Raw genomic sequence first — 13,675 nt, 5'->3', positions numbered from 1 at the left:
CACGGGAGACATCGGAGGACAGGTAGGGAACACCTCCCCTCCAATATAGTACCATGAGGAACTGCGGATCAGGTAAGATCCCAGACGGGATTGCTGCTTTAGAAATTGTGAAGAGGCGGCATCCTGACACTGGTTAAGGGGTTCAGAAGTCATTCAAATCTGGCTTTTTTTTTGTTCGATTTGTGAGGTCATGTGACACACACACACACACACGTAACTATGTAACAAGGACTAATGGTAGTAAAGTATAAGTGTAATACAATAAATAAACTGTTGATGTAAAAAAAAAAAATTGTGTGTCCCGGTTTTTCATTTTCAAAATCTGGTCACCCTAACTCTAGCATACAGAAAAGTATCAAAATGTATTAATCACAAACAGATATACATGAATTAAAAAAGGTACGGTGGTATCCTGTCTGCTGTAAAGTTGTACTTGAACCCCTTAAAGAGAAGAATAACAAGCTGAAATAAGCTGTTACTGAATTCAAATTAATCTAAAAGGAGAGCTAGTAACTGAACTTGTAATGTGGAACCATATAATCAAATGCTGGTGCTATGTGCTAATAGGTAAGTAACTGCACCTATGAGTAATAAGAGTATAGAGGCAAAACAATGATTGCCTCTGAAAACTCAGACCGGCCCATCAGTGACTGCTAAGATTAAGCCCCCTATATTCGGCCAGTGTGTACATAACAGCAATGTAATACAGTAAGGAGACAAGTATGATTTTGCACACACAGAAATACTGTACACTTGTAGACAGATGACAAGCAACAAAGTCAAGTAGGGTACATAAAAGGTACTTAGCACAAGTCCAGCAAAATGGTTAGTCCACAGCCGAGGAGAATACTCGTGGATTCAGTGAGGATGGGTCGCAGCCGCAACCGCCACACTGCGCATGCTCCCTGCGTCATGGAAGCATAGGGCGGAAACACGTGATATGGCTGGAGGAAATGATGGAAATTATGGAAATGATGACAGCTGGGGGCACCACCGAGTCCTAGAGAGACAAACAAGCCGGTAACTATCTAAATCGGAGCTTGCGTGTACTGATTGATCTGTGTGGTTGATTGAAGTGCTGGTTGGTTAAAGTGTGTACAGTTAGAACTAGAAGCAGTTTGAACAAGGAAGCAGTTAAACAAGGTATAGTTTATTGAAGTACAGTTTACTGTTAGTACTTCTAAACTTCATAGTTGCTAGAATGAGCAGGATTGCAAATGCCACTCAATGCACATCTTGCAACATGTATGTGCACTTGGAGCAGCTGTTCGAAGGAGCATACCGCTGTGAGAAGTGTGAGCAGGTGGTCTCTTTAGAATCAGAGATTGCTGATCTGAAGTGGCAACTTGCAATATTGACATTGGCAATCTTGAAAGGGAATTAGAGCTCACTGAGCAGGCCCTTGCTTCGACTAGTGGTGCAGATGGTGGCGCTTTTAGTGAGGAGCATGTAGGTAGCTTAGTTGCTGTTGGTGAGGAGCAGGTAGATAGCTGGGTGACAGTTAGAGGGGGAAGCAGGGGCAATAGGGAGAGGCAGGTCGTTTCTGAGCTGACACATCCCATAGATTTGCCATGTTGAGTGAAGATATTGGGAGTGTTGGGGCAGAAATGGCAAGGCTGGGGGAGACTAATTCCTCTATCAGCCAGGGGAATAGTTCCTCCAGCACAGTGGGGACTCAGGATGCTCAGATGCAAAGAAAGATTATGGTGGTAGGGGACTCCATTAATAGGAAGGTAGATAGGGCAATCTGTTGCCGGGACCGCATGAACCGAACAGTTTGTTGTCTCCCGGGTGCTCGGGTTCAGCACATTGCGGATCGGGTAGACAGATTGTTGGGGGGGGGCTGGGATTGACCCGGCGGTCTTGGTACATGTTGGCACCAATGACAAAGTTAGAGAAATATGGAGGGTCCTAAAAAATGATTACAGGGATCTAGGCCAAAAGCTTAAGGCAAGGACCTCCAAGGTAGTATTTTCTGAAATACTACCAGTGCCATGCGCTACCGCAGGGAGACAGTCAGAGATCAGGGAGGTTAATGCATGGCTAAGAAAGTGGTGGAGGAAGGAGGGGTTTGGGTTTTTAGAGCACTGGGACTCCTTTTCTGAGAGGTGCCATCTATATTCTAGGGACGGATTGCACCTCAATGAAGAGGGTTCTTCTGTGCTAGGGGGGAGAATGCTAAAAAGGTTGGAGGAGATTTTAAACTAGGATGGAGGGGGAGGGGAATGAAACAGATAATGAACTAAATGGAATAGATGAGGATACAAGGTGGTATGGAGGTAGAATGGGGGCAAGTGCAAGTTTGACAAGCAGTGAGATACCCATAGTAAATAGAGATAATATTAGAAAACTTCTGAAGACTAAACCAAGTGGGAGCAGAAAGGAAGGAGCAGATAAGATAATAGTACAGGCTGAAAAAAAACTTAAATGCATGCTTGCTAATGCAAGAAGCCTGACAGATAAAATGGGGGAGCTTGAATTAATAGCTACAAGGGAGCAGTATGAGATCATAGGCATTACTGAAACATGGTGGGATGAAACTCATGACTGGACAGTTAATTTAAAGGGGTATTCCCTTTTTCGGAAGGATCGAACAAATAGAAGGGGAGGTGGAGTATGTCTATATGTTAAACCAGATCTAAAAACTATTATAAGGGATGATGTCTATGAAGGGAATGATGAAAATGTAGAGACCTTGTGGATAGAAATTAGCAGTGGAGGTAAAAGTATAAAGAAAATGTTTGTGGGAATATGCTATAAATTACCAAATATCTGTGAGATTGAGGAAGCTAAAATACATTTGCAAATGGAGAATGCATCAAAACTGGGTCATGTTTGCATAATGGGGGATTTTAATTATCCAGACATAGACTGGCGCAATGAGATTAGCATTACAACAAAAGGAAACAGGTTTTTGGGGGTGCTTAAAGATAATTATATGACCCAAATTATTGAGGAACCAACAAGGAGAGGGGCAGTTCTGGATTTGGTCATATCAAACAATGTAGAAGTAATAACAAATATTCAAGTCCTGGAACATTTGGGTAACAGTGATCATAAAATGGTCTCATTTGAAATCAATTATCAAAAAACAGATTACTTGGGTTCAGCAAAGACTTTAAACTTTAGAAAGGCAGATTTTAATAAACTGAGGTCTAATCTAGTGGTAATACAATGGGATGATGTTTTTGCAGGGAAAAATGTAGAAGATAAATGGTCAGTCTTTAAAACATTGTTAGAAAAGCACACTTATCAGTGTATACCCTTGGGTAATAGGTATAAAAGAAATAAGTCAAAACCAATGTGGCTAAATAAACAGGTAGGGGAGGAAATGGACAAGAAGAGGAAGGCGTTTAGATTCTTTAAGTCAGAAGGGACAGAGACATCGTATCAGAATTATAAGGAATGTACTGTAACAAAAATTGCAAAAGGGCAAATAAATTAGCGAAAATGGATAATGAAAAAGGGATTGCAATAGAAAGTAAGGTCAATCCTAAAAAGTTCTTTAACTACCTTAATAACAAAAAAATGAGAAAAGAAAATATAGGACCCTTTCAGTGTGAGATGGGTAGTCAGATTATTGGAGATAAGGAAAAAGCAGAGGTATTAAACAAATTTTTTGCCTCTGTGTTTACCAGGGAAGAATCAAGTTCAATAGTAGCGTCACAGGAGGAAACCACAACCTCCATATTAATGAACAATTGCTTAACTGAGGAAGAAGTTCATAAGCGACTTGAAAAAATTATAGTAAATAAGGCACCTGGCCCCGATGGCATACATCCAAGAGTTCTCAAGGAGTTAAGCTCAGTAATAGCAAAACCATTATATTTAATATTCAAGGACTCCATTTCCACAGGCTCAGTACCACAAGTGACAACAATAAATAGGAAAAGGTGATAGTGTGCAGCTAGTAACTAGTAAAACATAACCAGTGAACAGTGCACAGTGGATATAAACAATATTTTGGACTTTGGATGTGAAGGTATCACTAGAGATGGGTCTGCAGCCTTTCTTGGGGGTGGCTCGGCACCCCTGGAACTAGACAAAAAACAAAAGAACAGGGCGCACAACGCACATAGTGATGTATAGTTTAAAATGTGAATTTATATTCAAAAGTAAATAGTTCTGCGTACATCAAAGTAAATGTAAGTATGCAGTTGGTTTATGGGTTTACCACACCGGTCGACGGCTGAATGTGACACTCTTTACTTGATCTCAAGGAGTAGTGGGTCAGCAATCGTCTCGTCCGGCAGATGGTCTCTCCACACTTGTGGATTCCAAGACTCTCCGTCTCAGGGTGTCTGTCCTCAAGTAAAAGTCCCGGAGCACAAAAGCTCAAACCGGCGTGTAGCAGCCTCCGTCAGTGCCCGCACAGCTGAACAGCACTCGCATACCGCTTCTCCTCGTGGAGCGCCCGATGATGACATCACGGATCGCCCATCCACTTCTAGGAGGCGCCTGCTGGAGTACACAGAGTACGGGACCGTGTAGGATACACGCAACGGCACAGGATGCGATGCACGGAAAGTGGAAACAGCAGCACTGGCTCTCACATAAAAAACAGGGGAACACACACTGAATGTGTTCTAAATAACACAGGGGTACAAAAAATGAGCAATGACACCCTCCTTTGTACCATTTTTTGTACCCCTGTGCTATTTAGAACACATTCAGTGTGTGTTCCCCTGTTTTTTATGTGAGAGCCGGTGCTGCTGTTTCCACTTTGCGTGCATCGCATCCTGTGCCGTTGCGTGTATCCTACACGGTCCCGTATTCTGTGTACTCCAGCAGGCGCCTCCTAGAAGTGGATGGGCGATCCGTGACGTCATCATCGGGCGCTCCACGAGGAGAAGCGGTATGCGAGTGCTGTTCAGCTGTGCGGGCACTGACGGAGGCTGCTACACGCCGGTTTGAGCTTTTGTGCTCCGGGACGTTTACTTGAGGACAGACACCCTGAGACGGAGAGTCTTGGAATCCACAAGTGTGGAGAGAGCATCTGCCGGACGAGACGATTGCTGACCCACTACTCCTTGAGATCAAGTAAAGAGTGTCACATTCAGCCGTCGACCGGTGTGGTAAACCCATAAACCAACTGCATACTTACATTTACTTTGATGTACGCAGAACTATTTACTTTTGAATATAAATTCACATTTTAAACTATACATCACTATGTGCGTTGTGTGCCCTGTTCTTTTGTTTTTTGTCAGTACCACAAGATTGGCGTAAAGCAGATGTGGTGCCTATATTTAAAAAGGGAACTAGATCACACCCGGGGAATTACAGACCTGTAAGCCTGACTTCAATAGCAGGGAAACTACTTGAAGGTTTAATACGGGATAATATTCAGGAATACCTAATGGAAAACAAAATTACTAGTAATAGTCAGCATGGATTTATGAAGGATAGATCTTGCCAAACTAACCTTATTTGTTTCTTTGAGGAGGTAAGTAGGAATTTAGACCAGGGTAATGCAGTTGATGTGGTCTACTTACATTTTGCAAAGGCTTTTGATACGGTTTCACACAAGAGGTTGGTGAGCAAAATAAAGAAAATTGGACTCAGTAATAATATATGCACCTGGATTGAAAACTGGTTAAAGGACAGACAACAGAGGGTTGTCATAAATGGAACTTTTTCAGGTTGGGCTAAAGTCGTGAGTGGAGTATCTCAAGGATCGGTACTGGGAACCCTGCTTTTTAACTTGTTTATTAATGACCTTGAGGTTGGGATCGAGAGCAAAGTCTCCATCTGTCATATTCTCAAGCCTGCTGTACCCATGCTTGGCCACCGGGACTGCTGCCACTCTCAATGTCTTGTTCTAGCCTGCAGTATCTAAACTTGTCCACCGGGATTGCTGCTGCTAAACTAAGGAACATTCCAGAACCTGATACCTGACACCTCTGCACCTGTGCTCCACCTCTCAGCCTGCCTATATAAACCTTCCTTTCCTGTTCCTCCTTGCCTGTTTATACTGGTTCCTTAGCTCCTGCAAGGTTCCTGTGTTTACTGCTGTGTTAGCTATTGCTATCATCCTGTTCCAGTTTCCTCGTTGCCGACCTCTGCTTGTTTCCTGACTTCGCTACCTGCCGCCTGCCTCGGACCCCTGCTTGTTTCCTGACTTCGCTACCTGCCGCCTGCCTCGGACCCCTGCTTTTTTCCTGAGTTCGCTACCTGCCGCCTGCCTCTGATCTCTGCTTTTGACCCCTACTTCGCTCCCTGCTGTTCCTGCCACTGGGATCCACTTCAGCCGAAGTCCAATCCTTGACAGAATAAACAGGCCCTACCATGGATTCCGCTGGAACAGACCCGGCTCAGGCTCAGACACTCCATGACTTACAACATATCATGGTTGGTTACCAGGAACAACAAAGACACGTGTTTAATCGTCTTGGCCGCTTGGAAGAACAAGCCGCCACTGCGGAAGCTGAGAATCGTGAACTACGTGCAGCCTTAATCACCTTGTCTGGTCAAAACACTGTGCCTGTGCAAACCGCACCCCGTATATCCCTTCTGGAAAAATATTGGGGGAAAAAGCAATCTTTCCGGAATTTCCTTAATCAATGCAGACTTGTGTTCAAGCTTCAGCCCATCATTTATCATACCGAAGAAGCCCAGGTTGGACTGATCATAACCCTGCTCAAGGATGAGGCCCTTGCTTGGGTCTCCCCTATGTTAGAACAAGATAGCCCACTACTAAGGGACCTTGAGGAGTTCATCGAAGCCATGAGTCTTATTTTTGATGACCCAAATAGTAGTGAACCGCTGAGGCAACTCTGAACAATCCTCGTCAAGGAAGACGCTCGCCAGCTGAATACGCCGCTGAATTCCGCAGATGGGTTAACGATACTGATTGGAATGAGGCCGCACAGAAATATAATTTTCGGCAGGGTCTCTCGGAGCAAGTTAAAGACAAACTAGCCTGGGTGGAGCCCCCAGAGAGATTTCAGGACTTTGTCCGTTTATGCATCCAAATTGATCGCAGGCTTACGGAAAGACGATTGGAGAGACAGGGGTTCATGCCAAGTAACCCTGGGTTTAGAGATGTCAGTACCCCAAGACGTTCCAGGGAGACTGAGGAGGAGCCGATGCAAGTAAATACATTGCGGGGACCCATCTCAACCGGGGAAAGGAATAGACGCCGAACAGAAGATCTCTGTTTATATTGCGGAAATGATGGGCTGATTGCCCAAACACGTCCAGGTGGTCTTCTTTCCAGAGCCCTAGGAGAAATCAGCTGCACGCTATTTCAAAGACTGTTTTCTCTGCTTCTCAAGGGAAAGATAATCCTCCGTCGCTACACCCTCACCTCCTGGTTCCTATTATAATCGAGGAAGGAACACATCGTTTTTCAACCACAGTAATGGTTGACTCAGGGGCGGCAGGGAATTTTATGGACATAGAATTCGCCAAGAACAATTCGGTATCATTTGTAGCCAAGGAATCGCCAGAAAGGATGGAAGTCGTTGACGGTTCTCCCTTGAGCTCTGGACCTGTTACCCATGAAACCAGTAACTTAACACTAATCATGGAGCCCAATCACCAGGAGAAGATTTCTTTTGGTCTCATTCCATCACCTTTGTTTCCAGTGATTCTGGGAATTCCATGGCTCATGATCCATAACCCACTAATTGACTGGAAGACAAAGACCCTCACGTTTCCCTCGGAGCACTGTCAGCTAGCCTGTCTACCTAAAACTCCTATACCAGAGTGTGTAGGAATACATACGATTTCTTCGTCTCAAGAAAATCTTCTGCCGGCTCCTTACTCTGAGTTTTTAGATGTGTGTGACAAGAAGAACGCAGATACGCTTCCCCCACATCGCTCTTATGACTGTCCCATTGAATTATTACCGGGTGCTGCCATTCCATTTGGAAGAATCTATTCCCTCTCAGAACCGGAATTGAAGGTCCTCAATGACTACCTACAGGAGAACCTATCAAATGGTTTTATCCGACCCTCTACTTCTCCAGCAGGCGCTGCGCTCTTCTTCGTGGGAAAGAAAGACGGTTCTCTACGCCCCTGCATTGACTATCGGGAACTAAATAAGATTACGGTGAAGAACAGGTACCCATTACCTCTGATACCTGAACTATTGGAAAGAATTCGGTCAGCCAAAATCTTTACCACATTAGATCTCAGAGGAGCGTATAATTTGGTCCGCATTCGACCCGGTGACGAATGGAAAACAGCCTTCCGAACCCGTTATGGGCACTATGAATATCTGGTGATGCCTTTTGGACTCTGTAATGCCCCTGCTACCTTCCAGCATTTAATTAATTATGTCCTCCGAGAGTTATTGGACCAATTCGTAGTGGCATACCTGGATGACATCCTTGTCTTCTCAGATAACATCATGGATCATCAGAGACATGTCCGAATTGTCCTTGAGCATCTCCGTAAGTACAAATTGTACATCAAGTTAGAAAAATGCGAATTTGAAAAGACCAACATGCAATTTCTCGGTTACATCATCTCTCCCGAGGGTTTGAGTATGGACCCAGGCAAGATTCAAGCCGTGGTGGAATGGCCAATCCCTCGAAATGAAAAGGACATTCAGAGATTTGTGGGTTTTGCCAATTTCTATAGACGTTTTGTTAAAAATTTCTCTGGCATTATTGCTCCAATCACCCAACTCACACGGAAAGAATTTCCCTTCAAATGGTCTCCTAAAGCGGATGCGGCATTCGAACAATTGAAGTCACTCTTCACATCTGCCCCTATCCTCATCCATCCAAATCCAGAATTACCATTCATCTTGGAAGTGGATGCATCCGACTCCGCTGTTGGTGCCATTCTGTCACAAAGAATTGGACCCAAGATGCTCCTTCATCCATGTGCCTTTTATTCATACCAAATGTCAACAGCTGAACGAAATGATGACATCGGAAACAAAGAACTCTTGGCTATAAAAGCTGCATTCTCTGAGTGGAGACATCTACTGGAGGGGGCCAATCATCCAATTACGGTCTTTACGGATCATAGGAATTTAGAATTCATTTGATCCGCAAAGAGACTGTCTGCGCGACAAGCCAGATGGGCTCTCTTCTTTGCAAGATTTCAGTTCCACATCTCATACCGCCCTGGCTACAAGAATGGGAAAACCGACGCCTTGTCATGGTCCTTTCCGAATCCTAGTTCAGACAAAGAGCAAGAAGAAACTATTCTTCCAAAAAGAATTTTTTTGGGCGTCACATTCTCTGCCGATCTCCTCACACGAATAAAGGGAGCCTACTCAAATGACACTTTTCTTAAAAACCCTCCTCCGGAGCAGAACTATTTCTATGTGATGGTCTCTGGAACTGTAAGGATCGTCTGTTCGTCCCTAAGGAGGTAAGATTAGAGGTGCTCCAATTAATGCACGACTCCCGACCCGCTGGTCACCTAGGTGTCCTCAAGACACAGGAACTGTTGTCTCGCTCTTTTTGGTGGCCTAAATTAGCACAAGATGTTAAAGACTATGGGCCTCATGCAGTAAGCGTTGATAAGGGATTTATCGCCATTTTATAGGCAAAATTGGGTTTGAGATTCAGTAAGCGCCGATAAGTGCTTGATTTCGCCAGGTTTCGGAGCCGATTATTTTGTTATGGCCAGTCGGCTGCCGATAAGCCTGTTTTCGCCACTGATCGCCACTTTTTTAAATCGGCTGGATTCAACAAACAAAAAAACAGCTTATCGGGCCTGATCGGCACTACGAAATTGAGATGTTATGGCCAATTTCTCCCGCCAACTAAAGTTGGCAGTTTGGAGGGGAGAATGATCGCTAAGGCTGCCGGAACGGCACTTAGAAAAAAAAACACTTCTGTACATCAATGGAGTCAATGGAGCGGGGACGTATAACAGTATAGTACTGTTTACGTTTCATTGCTCACAATACAAACGTCATTTGCATTACAGTGTGGGGGCATTCCCTGCATTGTGTCACAACTGACGTGTATTATTTGCATAACATTATACTTTTACATGTTTGCAGCATTTGCGGGTCACATTACTCATCATGTGATGATGTGCCAAGGGAAAATACTATACTCAACTCTTAAAGGAGAACCTCACATCATATCACACATTTTACTGAACTGAGCAACAATTATTTACATGATGTTACACATGACACACATGTCACACATACACCGTATATTCATGTTCCTTTACATTACACAATGCTTGTAATGTGACACGCATCTTTAAACGTTCATGTACATCTAACTTCTCATGTTTACATCTAGTTTTGGGTCCTCCCTATTTTCATGACGTCACTTATTGGACGCTCAATCACATTGCATGTTTACATTGTAACCGTAGCATTACAAGCACTTCAACCTAACTTATACACACATGTACAGTAATTCAGCATTGGGACACCTTGTAAACTCATTCTATAGCAACTATCCTCATTACACTAATGCATGCATATGCACACGACTATTCATTGTTGTCAACATGTCACAATAACATGCCTAATTACACATGTTACACAAAACTTTTCCCACGTCAATCTCAGCCTTTTTGCCTAATTACATGACTGACTGTTGCGTTCACAAGTGTTACATGCATTGCACATGCAACTATTTATTTGCAAGCAATGTTTCTACAAAGGTTCACGTCACATCATTGCCAAATATCATCATTCCCTGCAGAATACACACAACAAATACTTATAACAAGAACTGCACACAGCTTGCCACAGAAGTACTTTATTATGTTAATGTAACACCTTGCATTTTACTATGTCACCTGACATCATCACATACCTATTTAAAGGACGCCCATTACCTGATCATTCACAGCTACTCATTTCAAAATGTTGAGATTGTTTAGGAGACGGAGGAACATTCTTTTCTATGACATGCTTGATGATGAAGAGAATCATATAGGGCAAGGGAGGGACACACCGAGGGACAGTGACAGGGACAGTCACGCGGATACGACAGGGACAGGGAGAGGGACAGGCCGAGGGACAGGTAGAGGGACAGGAGATCAGAGGAGAAGACAGAGGAGACAAGTTGTGCCTCATCCGCGTCTGTACAGGGAGAGAACCCTGTTAGATGGGATGAGTGAGGAGGAGATTGTAAGTCGCTATCGTTTGAGTTCAGCAGCAATCTTAGCTCTTTATCAGGAGATAAGGGGAGATTTAGATTTTTTCACAGCCAGAGGTCGTGCAGTCCCTGGGCTTGTTAAAATGCTGTGCTCATTACATTATCTTGCTTCCGCGTCATACCAGACAACTGTGGGCATAGTGGGCGGGGTCTCGCAATCTACATTCTCGCGGGCCTTGACCCAGTTTCTCTATGCACTCAATAGACGCGCTAGGAATTATATTCATTTTCCTACAGAGGCGACAGAGTGGCTGGAAGTCAGGACTGGCTTTTATAATATAGCAGGGATACCATGTGTGCTGGGTGCAATCGATTGCACACATGTTGCTTTGATTGCACCTAGTCAGAGTGAGCATGTGTACGCAATCGTAAGCACTACCATTCACTGAATGTACAGGTGGTATGTGATGCGACGATGAGGATAATGCATGTGGTACCCAAATTCCCTGGTTCCAGTCACGATTCCTCCATCCTGAGGAACTCTTCAGTCTTTCATGCGTTCGAAGAGGGACATTTTGAACATGGTTGGCTGCTGGGTGAGTACACATTTACATGTTCTAACACAAAACACATTTTTATTTAGGAATGTTGGCATTGTACAATTTGATCACTAATGTCAGCTTATGTGTGCTCCATTCATAATAGGTGACTCAGGATACGGAATTAGGCCGTGGCTCTTGACTCCGGTGCTAAACCCTCAAACTGAAGCAGAGGACAGGTACAATGCAGCCCATATATCTACAAGATCTGTTATAGAGAGGACATTTGGCCTACTCAAGACCAGATTTAGGTGTCTGGACAGAACTGGTGGAGCTCTTCTATACAAGCCTCAAAAAGTGTCTGATATTATCCTTGCCTGTTGCATTTTGCACAATGTTGCACTGAGGCACAATGTACAGTCAGACCTAGCTGAGCCTTTGGTAGACGAGCATCCCACCCATGTAGCTGCTGAAAATGAACAAACAGCCAGTGGTGGCCAGACACGCCAGAATCTCATCAATTCATTTTTTTCTTGTAAGTAAAAACATATATGTTCCAAGTTATACTTTTATAGTTACATTATGTTATCTTAACAATAATGTTTTTTTATATACCCTTCTGGTAGGACACAGATGAATATGGGTTGCACACCTTTCTTCTCTCTGCTGTGTGCACAAAGGGATGTGGCACCGGTATGTTATTGTTGCACAGGTTATATAATCCCTCTTCAATTTTACTTTAGTTGTGTGTATGTGAATACAACTGGGGTAACAAAGCACTAATATTTTAGCATTGTGTTGTTCCTTATGCTAACACAATACACATATTATGCCCATACTCATTCATGCTTCTAGTATGCTTACATACAATGTTATTGGTGCAGTGTAACATGTACATCCATATGATGTGTACACCAGGCTGATTTACATTTTGAATGTGATTAAATATACATGGTGTTGCACATTTAACACCAAATACACACTTTGCTGTGTTGTTTACGGTACTGAAGATGGCATGTCAATGTTTGCAATTTATATATTGTTCCTTTGCATTATAGGTATATCTCCAGTATGACTGATCATGGTATGTATATTTGCTGACATCTCTCATAAGATGTGCCTACATCAATCTTCCTATAATTATTTGAAGTCAAAACCCAACATATTGGTTTAAACAAAAATGTAACATATATGTACTTTCTGTATCATGTATATGCATTTAGCTACTCTTGAGCTCTCATGTGCATTGTATTAGAAAATGATTACTCCCATTTCATCACATTTTATGTATGTTTCCTTATAAATTCCATTAATGTAATATAGAGGTGTTTGGAGACAAGGGGATAACTGTACTTATTTGTTTACTTACGGGAGCTCATTCATCACGGATGAAATTGACTGATCATAACACTCCATGCATGAATGCCTGTAATCACAACAATGCGTACTACATCTTATATTTAGCAATGTAGGTGTTTTTTAATGCTAGGAATTAATAGTCAACATTAATTTAAATTTGTGACATGTGTATGTATAAGTCACACGTGTGTGGATGTGTCCTACATGTACCAAGTGTAAAACTGTTAACAGAAAACACAATTTTGTCGCAAATGTTACTGTCATTTAGCATTTCTAATTTACCAATATGACAATGTTGGTAATATTTTAGGAATATAAATCACGTCACTTCATCATTATCATGATGATAATTATCAAGTATTCTCACAATTGTAACGTCAATCACGTGCACATTAGCATAGACACACTTTTTAAGACAACTGTTTGTGTCTGTATCAATTTGTGTAGGATCCATGTATAACACCGACAAATGATAACACCAGCTTTATTATGGTAGCTTATATCATCATATTGACTATACTATTTATTTTTAGAACGTTTAAGAAACACAGTAAACTATAGTTAGTTAGGTTAATGAAATATACACAGAAACGTACTTCATTACATGATGTTGATGTCATAATCAGAACATCATGCATTGTAGGGGACCACAACATCTGGCCAATAACATTATTTGCTACTGTCCCAAACCATTTTATCAACATACCCATGTAACAAGAGATTTTTAACAAGAAATGGCTA

At 42.7% G+C, this 13,675-nt stretch overlaps 1 protein-coding gene and 1 long non-coding RNA gene across 2 annotated transcripts in view; both read left to right on the top strand.

Moving 5' to 3' along the window:
• Nucleotides 1-11,857, top strand: part of LOC142470125 (uncharacterized) — a 19,551-nt gene extending 7,694 nt beyond the window's left edge. Inside the window, exons 2-3 of the long non-coding RNA XR_012789171.1 lie at nt 11,494-11,632; nt 11,742-11,857. This is a non-coding gene — a long non-coding RNA (uncharacterized LOC142470125). The remainder of the gene's footprint in view (nt 1-11,493; nt 11,633-11,741) is intronic.
• The window catches only part of LOC142470124 (chymotrypsinogen 2-like), a 113,403-nt gene that overhangs the window by 56,376 nt on the left and 43,352 nt on the right, over nt 1-13,675 (top strand). The window lies entirely within an intron of this gene.

Source organism: Ascaphus truei, chromosome 19, assembly GCF_040206685.1.
Source record: "Ascaphus truei isolate aAscTru1 chromosome 19, aAscTru1.hap1, whole genome shotgun sequence".
NCBI lineage: Eukaryota > Metazoa > Chordata > Amphibia > Anura > Ascaphidae > Ascaphus > Ascaphus truei.
This window is presented reverse-complemented; position numbering and strand designations above follow the sequence as displayed.